The sequence below is a fragment of the Schistocerca cancellata genome, chromosome 8 (genome assembly GCF_023864275.1).
Source record: "Schistocerca cancellata isolate TAMUIC-IGC-003103 chromosome 8, iqSchCanc2.1, whole genome shotgun sequence".
NCBI classification, from domain to species: Eukaryota; Metazoa; Arthropoda; class Insecta; order Orthoptera; family Acrididae; genus Schistocerca; species Schistocerca cancellata.
The window spans coordinates 45,673,315-45,698,446 of NC_064633.1; the positions used below are offsets into that span (position 1 = coordinate 45,673,315).

The 25,132-nt window shown below is 43.9% G+C and overlaps 1 protein-coding gene across 1 annotated transcript in view; it reads left to right on the forward strand.

Annotated features, from left to right (window-relative positions):
- Window positions 1–25,132, forward strand: part of LOC126095330 (zinc finger and BTB domain-containing protein 45-like) — a 559,429-nt gene that overhangs the window by 214,328 nt on the left and 319,969 nt on the right. Inside the window, exon 3 of the mRNA XM_049910136.1 lies at window positions 24,775–24,871. The gene's annotated coding sequence lies outside the window, so the exon portion shown is untranslated. The remainder of the gene's footprint in view (window positions 1–24,774; window positions 24,872–25,132) is intronic.

The window sequence follows — 25,132 nt, forward strand, 5'->3', positions numbered from 1 at the left end:
CAGGGGCACGTGTTAACGCCGCGCGCCGGGAACTGCTCCTGTGGTCTGTACCAGCGGCCACTACACGTATCCACCGCGCTTGTTACCCGTCGGTACTGGAAGTCAAGGCGAGTTTCTTATCTTGTTGTTTGCAGCACGCCGCGCGTCATCGATTCGGTGTATAGGATCGCTTCCCTATCGAACAGAATGTAGCTGAAGTACAGTTAAATGTGATACTTAGACTTGGGCATCACCACCATTACCTACAAACAGAATACAGCTGCTTCGCGAAACAGATCCATAGCAACCAACTCGATGTACCAATAGCAGAATACTTCATTTCAGCCAACAATGTTCCATGAGATCTACGACGCCTCTTTTCTAAGTATGTCACAAATGAAAATAGTCACCCCAGGTGACATCACGCTAATACCGTGTAACACCGCCTCTTCGCTTTATAATTATTTATATTCGGTGAGCAAGAGAGTCTACTCATTCATGTAATCATCAGTCTCGTACAATTACCAACTTCCCGGAATGTTGGCAGTTAATTTCCCCCGCTGTTCCAAATAGTCTCACATATTTTGACGGGATTAAGGTCGGCTGATCTAGCGGACAAGTCTAGATGCGGTAGGCTGCTTGAATGTTATTCAGACCAGAAACGTATGCATGGAAGCTGTGAAAGCAGCTGTTAATCTTGGAAAATGAAATTGTCCACAGCGTAGGCATCATGAAGGTCCAGACGAACGTGCAGCACTTGGTACAGAGATTTTCTGAATAAACATCCTGTCATCCTGACCATGGTGACCTGAGTGAGTAGGCCAAAGTGCGGAAGACACCCTCAAATTTTTAAGCGGTCATTCCCAACCTTGACTACACCCTGCAAACACTGCATCTGATACTCATAATTGGATATTCGGTGCAATCGACGCAGTGAATCATTTGAGAGGAGCTAAAATCGCGACTAGTCAGACAACGCCATCCGCCTCCAGTCCAGATTCTGTACTGTTTGCTTCAAGCAAGAGCTCTATCTTCCTGCACCGCTGTGAGCAATGATTTTTCGCGATATACCCGATTCAAAATGAAAACCGTACTCCGTTCCCTTCGTAATTCCGCTCATAAAGTGATTAAGCTGGATCTTTACTCACAAACAGCAGCATTTCCTGTCGTGTTTGAAATCCATTCTTATCGAAAAAGAGTGGCTATCACCTCTTTACACCACATACGACGCTCGAAAGTGATCAACGCTCTCTTTCAGTGGTTTTAACCATATTTTGTTCTATGAAATTATCGTCACGTAAGTTCAAGAGAGGACAAGTGTTCTTGTGACCTGGAACGATTATTAAAAAAATGGTTCAAATGGCTCTGAGCCCTATGGGACTCAACATCTGAGGTCATCAGTCCCCTAGAACTTAGAACTACTTAAATCTAACTAACGTAAGTACATCACACTCATCCACCACCGAGGCAGGATTCGAATCTGCGACCGCAGCGGTCGCGCGGTTCCAGACTGAAGCGCCTAGAAACGCTCGGCCACAACGGCCGGCAACGATTATTAGGGTAGAACAAACTCATGTATGATTTCGCTGACGTTTCTTATGACTAGGACAATCCAGTGCTGTCGTCATATAAATCGAGTCATGACTCAAGGTAGATGATATCCAATTCACAACGGAAAAAAGTTCCCGTAAATAGAATGACTCGACTCGACGACAAACCCGTGACTAATTGTGGTAGATGATATCCAGATCCCAAACAGCAAATATTGCCCCTAAGTATCCCTGGTAGTCCAGAGTGATCCGCTCTGTAAGAAAATCTCAGGATTATACTCCAACGTTGCAGGCTACTCGTCATCTCCATTCACTGTTTGTCGAGCAGTACGCTTTTCTGCTTTTGTCGTCTACTTTTGAGACGAGCACTCCGGCGGCACCAAAGTGCAGTGATCCCGAAAAACTGTGGTACCTTCCAAATTTACAACAAATCTTTTCTGACCATTAAGTCTTCAATTTGATCAATACTAGTCGCATTCTTGATGCACAGCTGCGTCATATTAGCTGATTGACAAAATAATAGTACATTCTGTCACTAGCCGCGGCTATCGACCCAACTGATACGCTCATTTTGGCATACGCACTGTTTGGCTTCTCATTGCAAAAGAGTCGTGGAGCCGTATGTATTGACATAGTATCATTTCTACATACTTATTGTGAGATGGTTTCCTAGCAGGATGATGTACGAACTGGTTTCAGTTGGTACTGCAATGTACACTATTCTCCTTGGTCTCTAAGCAGCAGGTGCAGGCGGCAGACAACGATAGCGTGGCGCTAACAAAGTAGTCTCCACGCACCATCGTCCAACCCCGGTGAAGATAGAGAATTTCATTCCGTACAAAGCCACTTGTTGATCCGAGTGGTTCATCCACAAGTTTCTGAAGTCTCGGCGATGACAGTTCTTGGAAGGGAGATTGCTTCGACAAACTTCTAGGGGAGGTGGGGAACATCATAAGGATCGAGATTTGCATAGAAGCGAATGGCTGGAAACGTAGTAATACACCACTAGCTGGCACTGCACACTTAAGTACTGGAGAGGAACGCTCATCCGATGTATCGATCCCTAATCTCTTTCTGTGGCGATCCGTGAGGTCTGTCCTGTATTGTGATCCTGTGGAGTCTCGAATGGACCTCGTCGTACGAATCGTTTGCACAGTTGTTACATTCAAAGAAATTCACGGTGTGTTCTAGCGTGTCTGGCAGTAGCTTCAGATGGTGTAAACTGCGATCAGTCTGATAACATTAGAGCTGTATTCATGTCGTACATCATGTGTATTCATTATGTCCAATAAATGTTTAAATAAATCATTCTCTCGTTTCCTTTCCGATCTTAGATGTCCGCTACCAACTACCGTGACGTTTGCCGTCATGGGTTGTCATTGCAATTCTTAATCCTTAAGGTGTGTCCCACCTCCTTTAGAAGTTCGGCGCAACACTTTTGAGACACATTGTGTAACTTGAAAGAGGACGCAATTTAAAGTAGGTACATCTGAATGGAACTTAGTAGGGTGTGTCTATAGGCAGCACCACAAACGACGGTGCCTAAATGCAGCAGGCGAGTCCGTCTCTGCAGAATAGCAGCATGGTTTCGGGAAAAGATATTATCTGTGTATTCATATTTAATTAATGAAGATAAGAATATTGCACTAATTAAACCAATGTTTTCTTCATACACCACACGAACGTACTTGATAAAGTTTTAAGTCGTAGGCTTTTGGAAATAAGGAAAGGAAAAAGTTACCAGCATCATTTAACAGAAGTTTACAACCGGCGAGGTGATCCTCGTTTGTAATAGCACTAATGCGCAGAGACAAGAGTGACCTCTATCACCTAATCTTTTAAGTATCTATGTTCGCGCACCTATATGCGTAAATGACTGACAAATAAATGTCTACGCTCTCCCATTACCAGTTTTGTGAAACATGTGGCTGTTAATTAATTGAATAAAAATGCAGATAACTGCGACCAGTCACTTACAAAATAATTCTTAATCTCTATAATCTACTTTCCGTGCCCTTCCAGGCTCATTCTCAGATGGGCCAGTCATAAATTACATACGTATATCGTGACGTGACGCTGGATACTAGCTTGCGACAGTATGGACCGTGTTATACGTATCCACATTTTAGTTTCCATTTTCACAGCCTACTGGTCATGTAACTAATTACAATTCACTATAAGAAACGAGTCTCACAACAAATCCATCACCATCTATCACCTCCTGTTACAGACGATGACATAAGAAAGTAATAACGATCCTGTACAAGAAAGTAGCGCAACTGACACATCATTAAAATTCTTGGAGATGTACTGCCGCAAAGACTGAAACAAATCGAAGTTTTGGCCGTGTTGAAGCAGTTCCCCTCCGGGTAGAGGCTAATTAATACAGGCAATTAAGGTCATGGACCACCATGGACACGACAGTGATGAAGGTGGCAGTAACGAATGCAGTCTGAATATTAAAGAAACACCTGAAAAAAGCCAATATAGGGAGTGGTCAAGGAGTGAATAGAAAGTAGCTGGAGCACACTTCTCTGACGCAGGAAAAAACCTGTATACATTCATGAACCAATACATTACGACCTCCTGCTTAATAGCTTGCTTTTCCATGTACGGAATGAAATACATGACTGATTCTGCGTATCAGGGATCCGACGGTTTGGTGCTAGATTTTTGGAGGTATGTGGCGTGAGATGACTACGCACAGGTCACGTAATTCGTGTAAATAACTAGCCGCTATTTTGCGCCCGCGGTTATGGCGCCTGATAGGTTCCCATACAGGTTGTAGGATTTACGTCAGCCGAATTTTGTCACTGAGACATCAACGTGAGTGCATTATAACGCTCCTCAAATCACCGAACCACTGTTTTGGCTCCGGGACAAAGACAAGAATAGGCCTACTGCTGAATGATGACATCGCCGTCAGGGAAGTCATCAAGCATGAAGGGATGCAGGTGAACCGAAGCTGTCAGCGTGTCTTTGACTGTTACCACAGGTCCCACGCAAGAGCAGGAGAATGCCTCCCATAGCATAATTCTGCTGCCTCTAGCATGCGTCAGTGTCGCGCTGCACGTTTCGAGCCGGCGTTCGCCTCTATGACGGAGTTTGTGGAGACGACCATAGAAATAGAGTAACAAAAATTTATATCACCCAATGAGCCGACACCTCTTTATTGATCGACGGTCTAAACCCCGATGGTTCCGTGCCCATTTGCAATCGTAATTGACGATGTCATTGGGTCAACATGTGAAAACGTAGGGGCAGTCTGCTGCGGAGATCCATGTTCAGCAATGTACGATGAACGATGTGCTCCAATGCACTTGCACCAGCATTGTGCTCTTTCGGCATAGATGCCACAGATCATCATCTATCCTATTTTACAGGATAAGCCTCCGAATCTCATATTCTGTGAAGAGTCGTGGACGTCCAATCATTCAGCACCTAGTGGTAGTTTCACTGTCCATGTACCTCTTTCTGTAGATGCTCATGACAGTGGCATGTCAATATTCTAGCAGCTTCATCATTTTCGAGATACTCGTTCACGGGCTCTCCGTAATAGCAATCTGCCCTCCGTACAAGTCGCTCATTTCAGTACAGTTCCCCAACTGTAGCCCACATCGTCGGCAGGATGATCCCCCGTCCGTGTCTGCTCAGCTGATGTGCCCTTGTTACAGCGCCAAGTGTCTACAATAACGCCACCAGGCGGCATGCAAATTCGCGGTTATGTAGTGGTCTGATGTTTTCCCTCATCAGTGTAGGTTTAATCGTTATGTTGGTTGAGATGAGCAAAAACTCGTTTCGTACTCACTTCTCACATCTGACACCGGAGCAGCAAAATGATCAAACGAAACTATTAAAGAGTAGCTCTACAGTTGGCCTTCGAGATAGGAGTAACAGAATACGCGTGTACAAACATTTGGAACACTAAGAATTGCTCTTGTCTCGTTCAGTAAGAACACATATCGCGGTATAAAAGGCAAGGCGCTGTTGATACCATAGCTTATTCAAGAAGTTTCGCGCGTGGGAGATGACTGTACACCATGAGGGCAACATCAAAATGTTTAAAATTAGCAGCTTTCATTACTGAGAGTGGAATTCTACACAGACTGTAAAACACTAAACACGACTGCCTTAACTCCTTCACCGACCACTTAACATACGCCAGCTGATTTACTGATTTATGTTTGGAACAGATGGAAGTGAGAGGATACCAAATCTGGGTGTTAGTTTGAACGTTCCAACAAATTCTTACCTTATCCTCCTGTGTTTTTATTTGACAAAGCATCCACCTGTGCAAGTGTCTGATAAAAGATTATTTTCCTTTTGAAAGCCAAACTTCATCCAGTTGATCCCAAAATCTCGTCTATTATTCAGTAGTAATGTTCGTACCTATTTCAAGACAGTAAATGCCAATAACCTACGTCGCTTCGAATAATCAATATTCCGTAATTCTTAAATGATGAAATGAGGGTCAGGACCAACAGTTTCGAGCTATTCCTCCGAACGCTGCTTTCTCTCTGTCGTGATGTTGTTGAGGTCACATTCACAGCAACAAATCCATCAAAGTGAATGATTCTACTTTACTCAGTCCAAATACTGCTCATCAGTACAGTTTTACATTTGCTTCTGATCACCAGACAGTAAAAGTGACACTCATCTTGATTACAACTGTAATTCATCAAGTACACATAAAAAAAATTGCATCACCCCAATTCCCCGAACTCCTGTAGACAGCCGTTGACTGCGGATATCACATCACAGACACAGTCCCTTTGACTGTTCAGAGACGTCACTAAACCCGCCCAAAGATGTAAAAACCCGTGCTTGAGTAGCGCCTATTAGTCGGAGGGGATCCAACAGCCGATCAGTTCCAGTCATTCCACCAGGAAGGAGGTACACGGCTGGTCTTGTCTGAAGTTCAACCATGCCTAGACGGTCAATACCGCGGTTCGATCGCGTTCACATTGTTACTTTGTGGCAGGAAGGGCTCTCAAAAAGGGAAATCTCGGACTGAACCAAAGCGATGTTGTTCGGACATGGAGAAGTTACAGAGAGACAGGAACTGTTGATGACATGCCTCGTTCAGGCCGCCCAAGGGCTACTACTGCAATGGATGAGTGCTACCTGCGGATTATGGCTCGGAGGAACCCTGACAGCAACGCAATCATGTTGAATGATGCTTTTCGTGCAGCCACATGTCGTCGTGTTACGTCTCAAACTGTACGCAGGAGGCTGCACGATGCGCAACTTCACTCCCGACGTCCATGGCGAGGTTCATCTTCGCAACCACGACACCATACAGCGTGCTACAGATGGGCCCAACAACATACCGAATGGACCTCTCACGATTGGCATCACTTTCTGTTCACTGATGAGTGTCGCATATGCCTTCAACCAGACCACCGTCGGAGACGTGTTCGGAGGCAACCCAGTCAGGCTGAACGCCTTGGACACACTGTCCAGCGAGTGCAGCAAGGAGGAGGTTCCCTGCTGTTTTACCGTGGCACTATGTGGGGCTGACGTATGCCGCTGGTGGTCACGGAAGGCACCACAACAGCTGTACGATACATGAATACAATCCTCCAACCTATAGTGCAACCATATCGGCAGCGTATTGGCGAGGTATTCGTCTTCATGGACAACAATTTGCGCCCCCATCGTTCATATCTTGTGAATGTCTTCCTTCAGGATAACACATCACTCGACTAAAGTGGCCAGAATGTTCTCCAGACATGAACCCTGGCGAACATGCCTTGGCATTGGTTTAAAAGGGCTGTTTATGGATGTCGTGATCCAATAACCACTCTGAGGGATCTACGCCGATTCGCCGTTGGGGAGTTGGACAATCTGGAGAAACAGTGCCTTGATGAATCCGTGGATAGTATGACACGACGAATACTGGCATGCATCAGTACAAGAGGACGTGTTACTAGGTATTAGAGGTACCAGTGTTTACAGCAATTTGGACCACCAGCTCTGAAAGTCTTGCTTTATGGTGGCACAACACGCAATTTATGGTTTTTATGAGCAATAAAAGGGGCGGAAATGATGTCTATGTTCATCTCTATTCCAGTTTTCTGTACAGGATCCGGAACTCTCGGAACTTGGGAGACGCAAAACTTTTTGATGTGTGTAAAATGTTCTTACTATCTTTTTGATACGAATATGTCGTCAGTTTCTTTACAAACCTTTAGTTATTGATCTTTACAGACTGTATTGTAGACTTTCCCGATGATTAATTCTGTGTTTGCACTTTTGGAATGTCCTTCATGTTCACCATTCTCGAAAGGTATGAGCTATTTCAAATTTCACTGCCAATCTGTCAGCTGTTGCGAAGGAAGAAGGAGATTGCTACACCTTTAGTAACTTGAGATTAATTTCTGTTAGCGACAAAACACCCAAAGCATCGTCGTGGAGGCGGTACTTTCGATTTTATCCATTCCAAGGCAACATACCCAACACGGTTATCTTAAAGAGAAGTACTAACTGATGTACTCAACAGATGAAGTTAACGTTTGGCTTAGGTTGCCATACTGTATTTTCCGGCGTAAGAAACATCCGCTTTCATTTATATGAACGCCCTTGCTCCTGGCATGGTACCTTTCACATTGTGCTCGTTTATCGATATATTTTAGTAATTAAATTGCGGCGACAATCTGGGGTGTCACATCAGTAAGTAGTGTACGAGGAGGAAGGGAGACTAATGTTGACAGACGTACTAATTTCTTTTGGAAGTAGAAATTCCGTAGCTATACAGAAGACAGCTCTGACTACTGATGGTGTCAGGTTACAGATCGACAGCTTGGTTGTATCCATGGATGAGCCTTGAGAACGAATCCCAGAACATCTAATTGAAACGGATAGCTCGAAACATCTATCGATGAATATCTCACTAAGACAGTATGACGCGACAGTCAGACCGTCAGGCCTCGTTGCTGCAGAGTGTCCACCCCCTAAGCCGAGAAGACCGTATAAAGAATTCTCGAATTAACGGAAAGGGAATTCCTGCGAAAGATACAGGAACCAACGATCCTACAAGATGGTAGACGATGATAGAAACCTAATCGTGTACTCTACCAACAGAAGTTAACGATGCTGTCAGAAGAAGACGAATAGCTTTTTGATTCCACTTACACTGAATGTCCCTCCACATGTTGTCCTACAAGTCACTGACTGTGCGGCTGGTCCCGGCGGAGATTCGAGTCCTCCCTCGGGCAAGGGTGTGTGTGTTTGTCCTTAGGATAATTTAGGTTAAGTAGTGTGTTGAGTCCCATAAGATTTCAAACACATTTTTTTGGCTGTCCTACAAAATTCTCCAAGTAACCAACGAGGGTAAAGCCACTGGATCTATGTGGAGCAAGCAAATAGAGAAAGACATTTCAGAACTTCGTATTAGTCAAGACTTAATCACTAACAGGATTCACTGCTGTTTATCTGTTGAAACCGGGCGCATCGTTGCTTCCATTACAGGGGGTTAAACACAACGGGAGCAGAAAATGATCGAAGGAACGCAAGATAGAGTCCAGAAGAAAGCTGAAGGAATACTGGGTTAACAGGAAAACTCAGGGTATCAGCAAGAAAACAGTTACCGAACTTCAGCAAGAACAGCTGAAACGGCAGACTGCAACAGCGCAGTACAAACACAAGCACCGTGGCCCACAGGTGGCCCAAACCAGTTTAAAAAAGTAAATAAAAATAGAAGCAAAGTTTAGCTATGTAACTCCTATTTCCAAAACAATTACTTTATCAGCTACTGACACATTTCTCCTTTGCAAATAAACAAGTATATTATGAAAAGGACGCACTAACTACGTGTCTGAGATTATCTTTTCATTTGCTCTTATTTTTGACAATTTCCCAGACATCTCACACATAACGGGAAAACCACTTTTGATTATGTGGTATATTGGCGGATCCACTGTTTCCCACAGATGTATTCCGATACACAAACGCATACTCACATCAAAATATTTAACGTAGAGATCGCCACAGAGATATTATTTAGGCTCGATGTAGATAGCTAATGGCATCTATCCACGTCATCTGCAGCAACGAAGTTCGTTAGTAGTTTGGAGACTATGACGTGGACACTTGCGTTACGATGCTGCGAGGTACCCTTTATTCCAGTTGTAATGTCCGTTGCGTGACAAGTAAGTTGTATATTTAGGTACCTCTCTTTGTGTTGCTTCTGATGACTTACCTAAACACAATGGCACTGTGAATGGGTAATTCAGTTCCGCTAAATCCGTTTCCTCTATTATATGTTTTGCCTTGATAGCATGGAAATGTAGAATTAGCGTCTGGATTGAATTATGTTTTCGCTTATTGAGCACAAAGGGACGTCTTTAAACATTCACTGCCGCAGGGATTGTGGTGTTATTTTTTCACCTTTTACACTGTATTAGCTGTAGTTTATTGGAATGAGAGGGAGGAAATTCTTCGATAATGGTTTATTTATTATTAATCTGTACGTTGCCGAATATCTCGTGCAACTATCTGTTCTTCCGCTTTTCTTCGTCCGGCGATTCCCGTTAATTCGAATAATTGTTCAGTTACGTTGTATTCTTCACTTTTCGGAGTTCGGAAAGATTACCTGTCTTCACAGTCCGTCTCACGCTTCTAATGTCATTTAGATTCTGAAGTATCGGCGCGTTTGCATTTCCATTCTGCCGGCGCGTATTTGTAATCCTTCCAGTAACCATGCGATTCACGGTATCTTGACGTTTACTTCACCTGTGGAGACGTATGACTCTGTTTACGCCTTCCACCTCTTCTCCAGTTCCGTGTTCTCAGTCGTGAAAACTCGTTCGTCCACGATATATTTAACCTATTATCTTCCGCCTGTCTTTCTCCCCTTACTCTGTTTTATGTTCCCCTTTTTTATCTCCTTATGTATGTATTATTTTATTCTTGTTTTAGTTGTCGTGTCACTCGGCTGAAGAGCGGCGGATTATGCTGCTGACAGCCCTCCCCGGCCCATATGGGGGCAGGGGAATGAAATCACAATAAATAAAAAAAAAAATTCCGCCTGTCCTCAAGTCGACGTCGGATGCGTATCTAATTTTCCTGTTGGCTGACAGCGCTTAAGGTACTCTAATGCTGTATCAGCACCAGCACCGACCGGGACACGATTCCTCACCGCAGACTCGGTTATGTTGTTCGTATTCCTGGCACTGGTTCTTTTTGTTGCACTGTCAGGTAGGGTACAATTTGCACAACGTGATACGTCCGAAGCCGAAAACACTGAAGGATGGGCACACAACACTGTCGCTGTTATTGATGCAGATTTGTTGGACAACAACCCGTTATTCATGTGAATTTATCAAACTCTGTTGTCAAAAGCGGCTGATATTCCTTTCAATCAACGGATACGCTAACAAGGACAGTGACTTTCTACTCGAGTTGCAGGTCGGGTGCGGCCCATGCCGTTACGTAATTGCCCCTTGAGTAAGCCCCTGCCGTGGTAATCTATGAAGCAGCTGCAGCCATTAAAAAAAAAAAAAAAGGCGTTAACCAGTTCCTCTTCCTCCCTCTCCCTCTTCCTCGTTCTTCGCTCTTCTTCTCTCTTCATATCTGTGTGTGTGTGTGTGTGTGTGTGCTGTGTGTGTGTGTGTGGTGTGCTTGAGAAGGGAGGTCCTGAGGTGTTACAGTTTCGTATCCTCTTCCGGTCATCGTCATGCAACGTCATTTTCCGTTAATTTCATGTTACTTGCTGATTGTCGGGTTGACTGCTCGATTAAAAATGAGGTGTATTGCTTTTTCTGCTGCGGATACGTCCATTATATAGAACTTATTTTCTTTACCTATTACTGCTCAGATCGAGGTGGTTAGCACTCTGGACTCGCATTCGATAGGTCGGCGGTTCAGTCCCGCGTCCGGCCGCTGTTTAGGTTTTCCGTGATTTCCCTAAATCGCTCCAGGCAAATACAGGAACACTTCTTTCCCCATCCCTGACACAATCCGACGTCTCTACTGACCTCGATGTTGACGGGATGTTAAAGCAAATCTTCTTTCCTTCCTTCGCATGTAGGTCGCTTAGTGCTCAAGAAAAGTTCCGTTTTAGGAGGACAGGGGCCAAGATCCACACAGAACCACCTACATTTAAGTTCTAACCTTTTCCGGGCGAATGACAGAATCGTTCTTTTGGACAGGATATGCTACCTTCTTTCTTAACAGTTTTCCTATTACACTAATTGGCAGCTCCTTTTGTACAAGTGCAAGACAATTAAATGGTATCGATGGAATGAAGCAAGTGCCATTAATTTTAATTTTGTGAGCCTCGCCTGACATTCGTTTCATAAAGTAACTAAGCTTATATTCCAATTACATGACGCTCATCTCTATTTATTTATGTAATTCACATTTATATTGTAACAATGTCTGGAGCGTGGAGACTATTTAACTGCATAAGAGTTGGTGCCCTACCGCTATAGTCATGGTATTTTAGTGCTAACAGCTCATGCCTTTGGTCAGTGAAAGTTACGCGTACACCCGACTTCCTAGAAGGTCATCTCCACGTGTCACTTCAGAATGTGTTGGGACAGATACATCGTTTGTAACTAGCGTCCCTTGCCCTCCCAACTTTCCTCCAGTTTTACACTTACCTCCTCTATTCCTCCATTTCCAAATAGTGTGAAACCATTAGCCTTTTCAGCATGTGATCGTTTTTGTATGAGTTTGCCTCTATGAGATTTGTCCTTATGAGATATATATGAAATGAAATAATACATCGTTTGTCTTTTTCTAGAACTTGCTGCCTCGAGTGGCAGGCTTCTCAATGATGAATAACGTCCCTCATGCAGCTTCTGCTACTAGACTAAAATATCTTTGATGCTTACTAGAAGAACCAGTGAGGAACACTGAATAATTTCTGTTAATTTAGCGTGGTAATCGTCCAGACTAATGAGCAATAGTCACCCAGCGGAAAAACGCTTATGTCAGAGCACTCAAAATGCGAATGTGTTCCTGATTATTTAAAAGACTGTGAGTGAAAAGTAGAGTACCAGCTGCCTCTAGTACCTTCCCCAACATCTTGGCATGTAAATCACCTCAAACAAGCTCCCCTAACACTAACTCACTCGCACCCACTAGTCCATCGCTGTAAGCCGCTCATACCCATCCATTCTCATTTGACCTTTCTCACTCACTCATTCAACTCAGCTCAATGTCATTATTTCTTTGTGCCACAGCCCCACTCCCCTTCGTTCTGTCCTGCAACTACAGTCTCCTCCCACTGTCACGGTCTACTGCTTGCTGTCTTTCACTGTAAATATCTCAGTCATTCCTTACCACTGCTGCTCTCTCTTCTCACTATCTTTCTCTTCAAATGGCTCTGAGCACTATGGGACTCAACTGCTGTGGTCATCAGTCCCCTAGAACTTTTTGTGGTGGTGGTGGTTAGTGTTTAACGTCCCGTCGACAACGAGGTCATTAGAGACGGAGCGCAAGCTCGGGTTAAGGAAGGATTGGGAAGGAAATCGGCCGTGCCCTTTCAAATGAACCATCCCGGCATTTGCCTGAAACGATTTAGGGAAATCACGGAAAACCTAAATCAGGATGGCCGGAGACGGGATTGAACCGTCGTCCTCCCGAATGCGAGTCCAGTGTGCTAACCACTGCGCCACCTCGCTCGGTCCCTAGAACTTAGAACTACTTAAACCTAACTAACCTTAGGACATCACATACAGCCATGACCGAGGCAGGATTCGAACCTGCGAACGTAGCAACAGCGCGGCTCCGGACTGGAGCGCCTAGAACCGCACGGCCACCACGGCCGGCTATCTTTCTCTTCCTCGTTGTCATTGTAATATACTCTGTTTCTCATAATTACTGGTTCTCATACACTTCCACTTTCTCCTTCTCTTCATTCCTACCCCCTGACACAATCTCCATCATTCTTTTCCTAACACTCTTCTGTACCTGACAATCAAATGTCTCAGCCACTGTGTCCCTTTTTTTCTGTCACATTGTTATTGCATCCTTCGCCTTTCTATATCAAAACCATTGTCTGCTATCTTCCAATATCTATTAGTTTTCTGTCTCTTCTCCACTGCCACTAATTTCTTCTCTCTCAGTATAAAAAAGCACGAATATATTAGCTCCACAAAATTTTTGAGAAAATATTTTAAGGTGCCGAGAAAGCAGAATGAGGCAGTTGGTACGCCATATTTCAGTCAGAGTCATTTAAATGAACAGGAATATTATTCGCATTTTTTTGTACTCCGATAGGAGCATTTTTCCGCTGGTTCCCATCTTTTCCCTGCTGCAGCGGGACATGTAACACGTATGAAGAAAAATGTAGTGGTCAGTAAAATGTAGATAGTTTATTTATGTGAAACTGAAACAACGCAAAACAAATTTTACATCTCAGACCGGATTTTACGTTAACAAAAATTCTGCTTATGCTTCAGTACTACAACGTGAGGTTTCCAGATGATATTGGAGACACTTTAAGCTTATTTCTCGGTGCTACGTCACTTTATAAACTATTTTTCCGTCTCACACCGGTCTACGTATCTACAAGTAGGATAACTTTGAAGCTCTGTATCTCGGAAATAGATAATGATATCAGGAAAATTTTCAAGATTGTTCGACATCGGTGTCTTAGAAATACATTGCAAAAATTACAACCATTTGTTGAGCGCTGCCGTTTTGGAACCATCGGCTGGGTTTTGGCCCGCTGGTGACAGCAAATATATAGTAAAAAAAAAATTTGTGGGTTTTCCGAGGAACCACCAACGAACTAATGGTGCCTCCGTAAGTCCCATCAAGCCCACTGTCTAGCTCATCAAATGCGAAAAAGGATCAACTGGTTTGCTACATTTGGGTAAGCAGGAGGAAGTGTATAATATTTATACTTTGACCCTTTGCTGTAGGATATCCACAATTCTATTGACCTGATCGTCTTTTCTTTTAAAGAATTGGCGGAAAAGCCTTTTGTATGTTAACTCCAGCAATCTCCTCTCAGTCTGACATCTGCCTATCCTTCCGTGTTATCTATCTGTTATTCGAGCATTACTGCTCATAAATTGTCAACTAGAATCAGAAACTTTCAATGTTCACCGCAACTGTAAATAATAATAACAGTCATCAGTGTGTCGTAACAATTCCCAGTGTCCTGTGAGTGCGGGCAAATTCCCAGGACATCCAATACGACAAAGAAATTTACTTGGACACCCCAAACGTACCAAACCACTTGAATTCTGTTAAACAAGTATTATAGTTTCCTATATCGTGAAAGTAGAGTCGCGACATTTATTGCTCGTTATTCGTCGAGACAAATTTACTCATTTTCTCAATGTTTTATTGCGGCAGCCCTACGCAATCCAATTCGTGACTTTGCTGTTGAGACACGTCTGTAATCGCCTTTCACGCTGTGATGATGATGATGATGAAATGATAAGGACAACACATACATCCAGTCCCCGGGCAGATAAAATCCCCAACCCGGTCGGGAATCAAACGCGGGAACCCGTTGACGCTGTAACTTATAAAGTAGCATATGTAGCCAGATGGCTACATGAAACAAGTGTGTCGATTAGAGACAGCCAATTATCTGATCAACTGCTGTTATGATACTTCACGCAACCTTAATGGAGAAAAACTGGCAGTGGTCTTGGTGACTGGCATACACAATTGCAAGGATCAGCCAATAACACCTCATCCATGATCCCATCGTAGATGTGAGGTAATGGTAAGCAGTTTCATTCAAAGATTAGGTACAAAAGCTTCACTCCGTCGCTACGTTCTTTTGTATGTATGCGCCCTACAGTGTGTTTTGAGAGACAGGCTAGGCAAAAAAGCGGCCAAGGTGTCAGTACGAGGTCCACTTTGTAGCGTCTTCACAATAAGTGCCTGGAAGAACACACCTTCTCTTTTTTCTCCCTGTGGCAGAATCACCTACAAGACGAAGGGGTGTTTGCGTGGTTTAGCAGCCAGCCAGGCCGCTGCTGATGCAATAACGGCTCGCGAGATGTTGTGTCTCCTTTGTAGAGGCGCTCTTTGGTCATGCTCTCACAAGTGGAACAAGTACGAGGCTCTTGTTCCTTTACCAATGCTCATATTCCTGAAATGTGTTCCTGGAGGAGAAAAGACAGCAGAGACGCCCACTCAAGCAACAGCCAGGTGGCGGGACGATGCTGATGTCCGTTGCATTAGTTATCATTGCGATATAATGACATCACCTAATTTGGTAAGTAACAACTCTCTCACCTGTGGGCGAAAAATATGATTAGTCACTCACGAAGCTCCATCTGGAAGGTGACAGCAATTTCGCAGTTCTCTCACCAGATTGGTGGACTGATTATTGTAGGATTTTGATTGGACGTAGCAAGTTGTGTGCTCAATGAGATTCAGATGGAAGATGTGAAGGATAGTCTTGCGTTAGACTAGAATTGGAAAAAAAGTAATTTCTTGTGATAGGCTCCGAGTGAACCTGGAGAAAATTCTTGAATTCTGGAACTCAAGTGGACCCTGAAAGCAGAGTCAGATGGATGCTATGCTGCCTTCACTCCATGAAGGCAGTCGTCGGTTTTGATGAGCGTGGCGCCATTAAATAGGACGCTATGCCTGAGCCATATTTGACAACGTTTGTGGTACTTTACTGTGCCGTGGTTTCACTCATATTCATTCTATCGATTCAACAGCGTGCCTCTCTTAAACTTGTGAGTGGATGATAGATACATGACTGCTTACCCATTGCCGAGCAGATGTAATTTCGCCTCACGCATGCTCAACTAACTTTTCTACAGTACATTTTGGTAAAGCAGCACATTGTGTATCATCGCACCACCAAGATTACGTCCGAACTCTTTTCCAGTGATATATACCACTGGCCATTAAGATTGCTACACCAACCAGAAATGCAGATGATATACGGGCATTCATTGGACAAATATATTATACTAGAACTGACATGTGATTACATTTTCACATAATTTGGGTGCATATATCCTGAGAAATAAGTGCCCAGAACAACCAGCTCTGGCCGTAATAACGGCATTGAGTCAAACAGAGCTTGGATGGCGTGTGCAGGTACAGCTACCCATGCAGCTTCAACACAATACCACAGTTCATCAAGAGTAGTGACTGGCGTATTGTGACGAGCCCGTTGCTCGGCCACCATTGACCAGACGTTTTCATTTGGTCAGAGATGTTGACTCAGGGATCGAGGCGTGGCTGCACGATCCGTTACAGCCATGCGGATAAGATGCCTGTCATCTCCACTGCTAGTGATACGAGGCCGTTGGGATCCAGCACGGCGTTCCGTATTACCCTCCTGAGCCCACCGATTCCATATTCTGCTAACAGTCATTGAATCTCGACCAACGCGAGCAGCAATGTCGCGCTACGATAAACCGCAATCGCGATAGGCTACAACCCGACCTTTATCAAAGTCGGAAATGTGACGGTACGCATTTCTCCTCCTTACACGAGGCATCACAACAACGTTTCACCAGACAACGCCGGTCAACTTCTGTATGTGTATGAGAAATCGGTTGGAAACTTTCCTCATGTCAGCATGTTGTAGGTGTCGCCACCGGCGCCAACCTCTGAAAAGCTAATCATTTGCATATCACAGCATCTTCTTCCCGTCCGTTAAATTACGCGTCTGTAACACGTAATCTTTGTGGTGTAGCAATTTTAATGGCCAGTAGAGTATTTCGATGAGTCGTGCTAGTTTTCCTTGATGCATGATGATCGTTTCTTTTAAGGTGACGTTAATATTCAGATGTTCCTTTGAGATGTAAATAACTTGTAGAATCCTTACTGCTACTATGATGTTTATGAGAAACATTAAATAATGTACTACATCGTCTTACAGTTTCCTTTACACGGTTAAACTCAGCAACCAGCCCCTTTTCACATGTAACGAATATTCCTATGGCCGAATTTATGATATGACTTTATTCAGAATCATACATTGCATTTGGTGTATGTGCCATGAAATGAACTGGCGTATACTTGTATCGAAAACAAATCTCATGCTATCATATGTTCTTCTCAGTACAAATACGAACAATAGTCTTTCATATGAAGTGAATGCTGAATCTCTGCTCACTTCTGATTGGTTACCATATTTTGTTGCAACTACAGCAGCTTCAGTGTCAACGGGAATCAGTCAAGAGTTAATCCTAACAGTATTAACAGTAGTTGAAGCATACTTTAAAGGTAATGGAAGACAAATTTTGTCAGACCAAGCTGTTGCAGTGATTGCAGTATGAAAAATCTAAAAATCAGGTTTAAGTGAAAGTTATATAATGAGCTTGATAAAGAGCTCCACCGAAAGAGCGATGTTGAATTGGAACCACTCATTACATTTTACTGTGAACAGATTATACATACGTGTTCTGATGCAAAAAAAATCATGCAAATTTTAATGATTGCTGGCAACGGTACCAAGCAGCCTTAGCACAGAAAACTGTGCCAAGTAACATTTGGCGCCTAGCTCTGATACTTTGCAGTCGCTGGAATTTAACCTGCGAAGAGGCAGGTGCGAGGCATATGTTAAGAGCTTGCAATATTACAGACTCTTCTCGCTTTCCGACACTGTGTTATGCAAAGGAATTTGCTGAACAGACCTAAAAGTGAAACTACGCGTCGAAAACTGGACACGAATTTTCTTAAAAAGTTCTTCCCCCACATCCTCCTCTCCCTTTCCTTCTTTCCGAGTCCTAAAACTCCAAGAGCGAAGTAGTGCGGATGCTAGCGTATTCTAAATTGAATTCATGTGGAACGAATGATGGTAGGTGAAATTTCACTCTGTAGAATGTCCTCAATGAATTGTGCATATGGGTCTCGTGATTTTAACCTGCTTATTTTTCTATGTTTATGTATTGGTGGAGGCGCATTTTCGAAAAACAGTATACAATAGTTTTTGTTATGTCCACGATGGATTTAGTCATATAGGGTAGAAAGTTCTTCTCTCCCTATGCAACGTGGGAGAGTGCGGAATATTCTTATGCATCGTCATAATGCAATGCATATGGCATATGTGACTACCGCCTGTGTTGGGCCTCAACGTGCAGTTGACTCACAGACGGCAGGTGACTGCACAAGCAATGCAGGGTACATAGAGTGTGTCAGGAGGACGAATTCGCTGTCGTAATGTAGAAACGGAGCGATTTATCTGACGTCCAAAATGGCATGATCATCTGCTTCTGGACCAAGGCTGGAAGCATTTCGGAAACGGCTAAATTAGTAAACTGTTCGTGTGTAGCCGTGGTCGAGGTATACTGCGCACGGAAAAATGGCGCTATCCAAAACCGGCGCCGAGGCAAATGTGGTGCGTCACAACTCATAGGTGACAGACGTGAACGACGGTTGCAGAGATACGTGCGAGCAAACAGACGTGCAACTCTTGAGCTACTGACCGCCCAAGCCAACCAAGGGCGTAGAAATAGTGTATCCTTAATTACCGTACAGTGAAGGTTGCTGCGTACGTGTCTCCGTAGCAGGCGTCTGGAATTTGAATGCTAGTACAGCGACTGCACGTCCGCTGAGTAACGAGAAGTAGCCTTTTCGGATGAATCACGCTGTATGCTCCAGCGGGCAGACACCTGTTCACGTATACGGCTTGAAACGTCTGAAGACCGGATGGTCTGTGGTATTTTCTGGGTGAACTCGTAATTATGGAAGGAACAATGGATCAATGGATCAATACAAGTATGCAAATATCCTTGCTTGCTGTCTGTTTTTCCTCGGTACTATGGGCTCTGTGCGTGAATTGAAGAGTAACGCGAAGAGTTCACTATGCTCCTCTGGCCACCAAACTCTCCGTATTTAAACCCAATCGAGAATTTGTGGTACCATTTCGATTGGGCTGCTCGCGTCATGTATCCTCAGTCGAGAAACCTAGGACAGCCTGCCGTGGCACCAGAGTCCGTATGTCTTCGCATTCTTGCCAGTAGTCTACTTTCCAAAACCACCGCATGACGCCAAAATGGCGTCAACTGAAAAGACTTGCACCACGCCACCGGTCAACCCGACGGGAAGCCCTGGCCACAGGACATTTATTCCAGAAAGTCAGCGGCCCAATCAGCAAAAGGTTTATTCAAACTTTTGAAAGGCGCTCACATAAATGTGAGTGGTCAATCGATATACACTGACTGAATGGAAACGGAGATCTTCACCATACAACTTGCATTAAACGATTACTCTATTATTCCATTCGAAATCTGTGTCCATCATCAACATCAGTATAAGGTGTGACCATCACAGGAACGAATATATTGTAGTATTCCATATGAAATGGAAGTAGGCAGTCTCCAAAATATTCTGGGGAATATCTCGCCACATCTAAAACACATGCATGAACATTGCTGGCTGGACGCTGGTATGAGAGCATACGACTGCCCATAGCATACCTCACATGCCCTATGTGTGTCAAATCAGAGAATCGGCTGACCAGCCATAGATCCGGACATTTGTCAAGGCGTCAGTGGTGTGGAATAAAGTGAATGGTCTTGCATAATCCTGTTGGAATATGATGTTTGGCACCCTGTTCATGAAGGGCATGAGAACAAAGTTTACCATGCTTGCTCATACTGGCGAGCATTCAGCATACCTTCAATCATCACCAAATCAGTCCTGTTGTCATGTCTACAATCTGGCCACAACATGATTCGAGCAGCTGGAGAGATGTTAGAGTCGCTGCTTCCTGTGGCTTTCACAACGTCGGGGTCGATCTGAGCGCCAAGGGCAGACGAACAGTTTTCTTGTTTCAGCTGAGGTTATCCATATTTCATTACAATAGGCGCTGAGTAGGTCGAGTTCCCCTCCATTACGTATCATGTGCTTCACGTGTTACATGCGTATGTATACCAGAAGATCTGATCTGATATCACGAAACGAGTCGTCTGCAAATTAAAAAGAAAAATCATATACAGCTGACAGCGTTGTATTTCTGAAAGATCACCTTAAGATGTCTCTTTGCTGAACGCCACTCGCTGTACACCGAGTAAATCTCATTTGTCTGTGGCGTGGAGTCTGCGATAAACGAAGCACTCCAACTCGAGGTCTCGGCCAGCTCCCAGTAATCGGTTCCCTACAGTTTGCGGTGATGCTCTGCCTGTAATCTCCCACTATTGTCATAAGTCTGCTCCTAGGAGCCAGTCGAAGAATTCTATAACCTTCTAGTGGTGCAGCTTCCTTGAAGGATCAGTGTCTACACGTCTCGCCACGCAGATATCTAGAGTCCATTTCGCCACCATTCATTCTACAGTTATTGAATTACAGCCAACTGTCTGTGTGATACATCGGTATAACGTTCCTGTATACCTGCTTCTAATGATTCGACCTTTCCAACAGACAGATTGTGATACACTAAATGCGTGTGTCCACTGTAACGATCTCCACCTCAAAAGTTGATGTAGGATTAGATACATCCAGCAGCTATCATGTATACACGGAACTCTTCATCTTTAGAAATGGCGTTCCTCTCTGTTGCAAATTGTAAAATAGTGCTCGCACTATGATGAAATTTTAATCAAGAAGTCTGAAAGGCATGGGAATACTGATGTGTCGCTTTTGTAGACTTCGGGCAGGATGTAAAGTAATGCTTTACTTCTGCTAATCTCACTCGTTTAAGGCACCATTGCGGCGGCATATTACTTAGGTAATAGTAATTATTCAAATTACCGCATACGAAACATGAATTTACTTCGCACTTCTTTCAAATTTATCTGTTGTGTTGGTTTACCTATGCAAACGTATTGGTGGTTTAATAGACGCAAGCACTTGTGTGGGCACTGTACCACCTAATTAATGGCCTTGATGTGCTTCTTTTTTTCTAGGAGGGGTCGGTTGTGTACTGTTGCTTAAAGTCCATATGTGTAGTACAGAATTATTCCTAAACCGGTTTTTATTAAGTAGGCACACTAGCGAATAATATAAGTAAATAAGAAAACAACTGTATAAATAATAGAGGATTAATTATGTTAACAAAGCAGCTACATTTGAGACCAAATATATATTTATTAGGTATTTTTTACTCAAATGTTAGTGGATGGCTACGTTACATAACTGAAAAACCGAACGTGCAGTTTCCCACCATAAATCACAACTTAAATTAATTTCCGTTTCCCTGAATTCCACTATGAAACTACAGAAGCCATTAGTGATTACGGCTGCCTCAAATCACGTGAACAATTAGGAGTCCATACAGTCACACAAAATCTATCACCGGAAACACAGTGAAATAATGAAAGTCGAGTAAAAAGTCAGAGTGTGTAGCTGACGCTCACGCTGACCGGTATATTTGAAACGGCAATAAAAACTAAACGAGCAGCGATAGAAATACACCGTTTGTTGCAATATGCTTGGGACAACAGTACATTTTCAGGAGGACAAACTTTCGAAATTACAGTAGTTACAATTTTCAACAACAGATGGCGCTGCAAGTGATGTGAAAGATATAGAAGACAACGCAGTCTGTGGGTGCGCCATTCTGTACGTCGTCTTTCTGCTGTAAGCGTGTGCTGTTCACAACGTGCAAGTGTGCTGCAGACAATATGGTTTATTCCTTAGAACAGAGGATTTTTCTGGTGTAGGGATTCCGCCGCCTAGAACACATTGTTGTTGCAACAAGACGAAGTTTTCAACGGAGGTTTAATGTAACCAAAGGACCGAAAAGCGATACAATAAAGGATCTGTTTGAAAAATTTCAACGGACTGGGAACGTGACGGATGAACGTGCTGGAAAGGTAGGGCGACCGCATACGGCAACCACAGAGGGCAACGCGCAGCTAGTGCAGCAGGTGATCCGACAGCGGCCTCGGGTTTCCGTTCGCCGTGTTGCAGCTGCGGTCCAAATGACGCCAACGTCCACGTATCGTCTCATGCGCCAGAGTTTACACCTCTATCCATACAAAATTCAAACGCGGCAACCCCTCAGCGCTGCTACCATTGCTGCACGAGAGACATTCGCTAACGATATAGTGCACAGGATTGATGACGGCGATATGCATGTGGGCAGCATTTGGTTTACTGACGAAGCTTATTTTTACCTGGACGGCTTCGTCAATAAACAGAACTGGCGCATATGGGGAACCCAAAAGCCCCATGTTGCAGTGCCATCGTCCCTGCATCCTCAAAAAGTACTGGTCTGGGCCGCCATTTCTTCCAAAGGAATCATTGGCCCATTTTTCAGATCCGAAACGATTACTGCATCTCGCTATCTGGACATTCTTCGTGAATTTGTGGCGGTACAAACTGCCTTAGACGACACTGTGAACACCTCGTGGTTTATGCAAGATGGTGCCCGGCCACATCGCACGGCCGACGTCTTTAATTTCCTGAATGAATATTTCGATGATCGTGTGATTGCTTTGGGCTATCCGAAACATAGAGGAGGCGGCGTGGATTGGCCTCCCTATTCGCCAGACATGAACCCCTGTGACTTCTTTCTGTGGGGACATTTGAAAGACCAGGTGTACCGCCAGAATCCAGAAACAATTGAACAGCTGAAGCAGTACATCTCATCTGCATGTGAAGCCATTCCGCCAGACAAGTTGTCAAAAGTTTCGGGTAATTTCATTCAGAGACTACGCCATATTATTGCTACGCATGGTGGATATGTGGAAAATATCGCACTATAGAGTTTCCCAGACCGCAGCGCCATCTGTTGTTGACAATTGTAACTACTGTAATTTCAAAAGTTTGTCTGCCTGAAAATGTACTGTTGTCCCAAGCATATTGCAACAAACGGTATACTTCTATCGCTGCTCGTTTAGTTTTTATTACCGTTTCAAATATACCGGTCATTTTTGAAACACCCTGTATATCTCATCCGCACAGCCTCTCTACAAAAACACACTCGTCAATACCAAACAAACTCATAAGACACAGAAGAAAACCGCCACCAAAAACTACATGTATCCTACCACCCACGCATAGAAACTTCCTGTAGTTCCACACATTTTGAATTCGGGTTGTGTACTTAAATAATGACCACATTTCAAATTCAAACCTAATTGTGCATACAAGTAAGTTACCCGGGAACAGCAATGATTAATGTGGTGTTGTGACCTCTTATTAAATAAACAGTACAGTATTGAAGCATACCTATAAGCGGTTTTACAGTGTCAGGAAACATTATGTAAAATTATAAACACATACTCAATTGTAAATAGTATATCTCATCCTCTAAAAAAATTTGGTAAGAATGTGGGAAATCAATGCTGCCTTCATACCACATATGTGAAGACTTATAGCGTCGGTACATTTCCATATAAACTTTGAATAGAAGGTTGTGGAAGTGTTTTCTGACGTTGTAAGCTTTCAAATGGTTCAAGTGGCTGCAAACACTATGAGACCTAACATCTGAGGTCATCAGTCCCCTAGACTTACAACTGCTTAAACCTAACTAACCTAAGGAGTCACACACATCCATGCCCGAGGCAGGATACGAACCTGCGACCGTAGCAGTCGCGCGGTTCCAGACTGAAACGCCTAGAACTGCTCGGCCACACTGGTCGGCTGAGTTTTCTTAGCCGCAATTCTTCTGGTGTACTTTGTATGTTTGTATCATGTTTGTAGGGTGTGTGAGGTACTTCCGTTAAAATATACAATATTCATCTTTTATTCAGTCCTTCTCAGCTGCCGATGTGTCGTCCCCACCCCTTCAGTCAAGCTCGTACGCTACGGCCTCGGGAAAAACCGGTACGAAGCGCTCAGCTAGCCTGCGTTCCTCACACAGCCGCCAGGCCGCCACGAGCTGTCAGAACTCTCACCACTGCCTCTCGTTCCTTGTAAAGTCACGTTGTTTCTTCAACGATATTAAACTACAACAAGAATCTACAGTAAAATGCTTTACTGCTACACATAAAAACCACGACATTTTACAAACACGTGTTGTTGTTACTGCAACTGTTTGAAAATATCAAAGCCTCGCAATTTAGGTATCAATAATTACGCAGTTATCAATAGAACATCGAGTACTCACATTCCACTCTTTTGCTAGACATAAGAGCGATACAGATTGATCACACGTAAACGCGTGTGCACGTAGTACTAGTAATACGCAGAGCTACGCTGCACAGCTGTTGTTGCGTCAAGATCGAAGATATCCCTGTGTCACTAGCTGAACAAAGTTGTCCAGACGGTTTTTCACAGCCGATATCTGCCTTCGCTTCTCCTTGCACGTTTCTTGATACACTTCATGCTTGATGTACCGCTGGCAGCATGTTCGGGCAGCAGCCTCCACACAGAGAAACGGCCAATGACAACTCCACTTGTTGTGTTACAGATGCTCAGAGACTTACAGAAGATACGACGCAGCGGCAGCAGCCACTGAGGGCGCCTTTCATGTTTGAGCCGACGACAGCCACGGGACACCGCTCCAAGTACGTACCAACCTGTTTCCAGATCAAGCCACGATTCCTTGGGAAACCAGTGAAGGTTGTTGTTGTTGTTGTGGTCTTCAGTCCTGAGACTGGTTTGATGCAGCTCTCCATGCTACTCTATCCTGTGCAAGCTTCTTCATCTCCCAGTACCTACTGCAACCTACATCCTTCTGAATCTGCTTAGTGTATTCATCCCTTGGTCTCCCTCTACGATTTTTACCCTCCACGCTGCCCTCCAATACTAAACTGGTGATCCCTTGA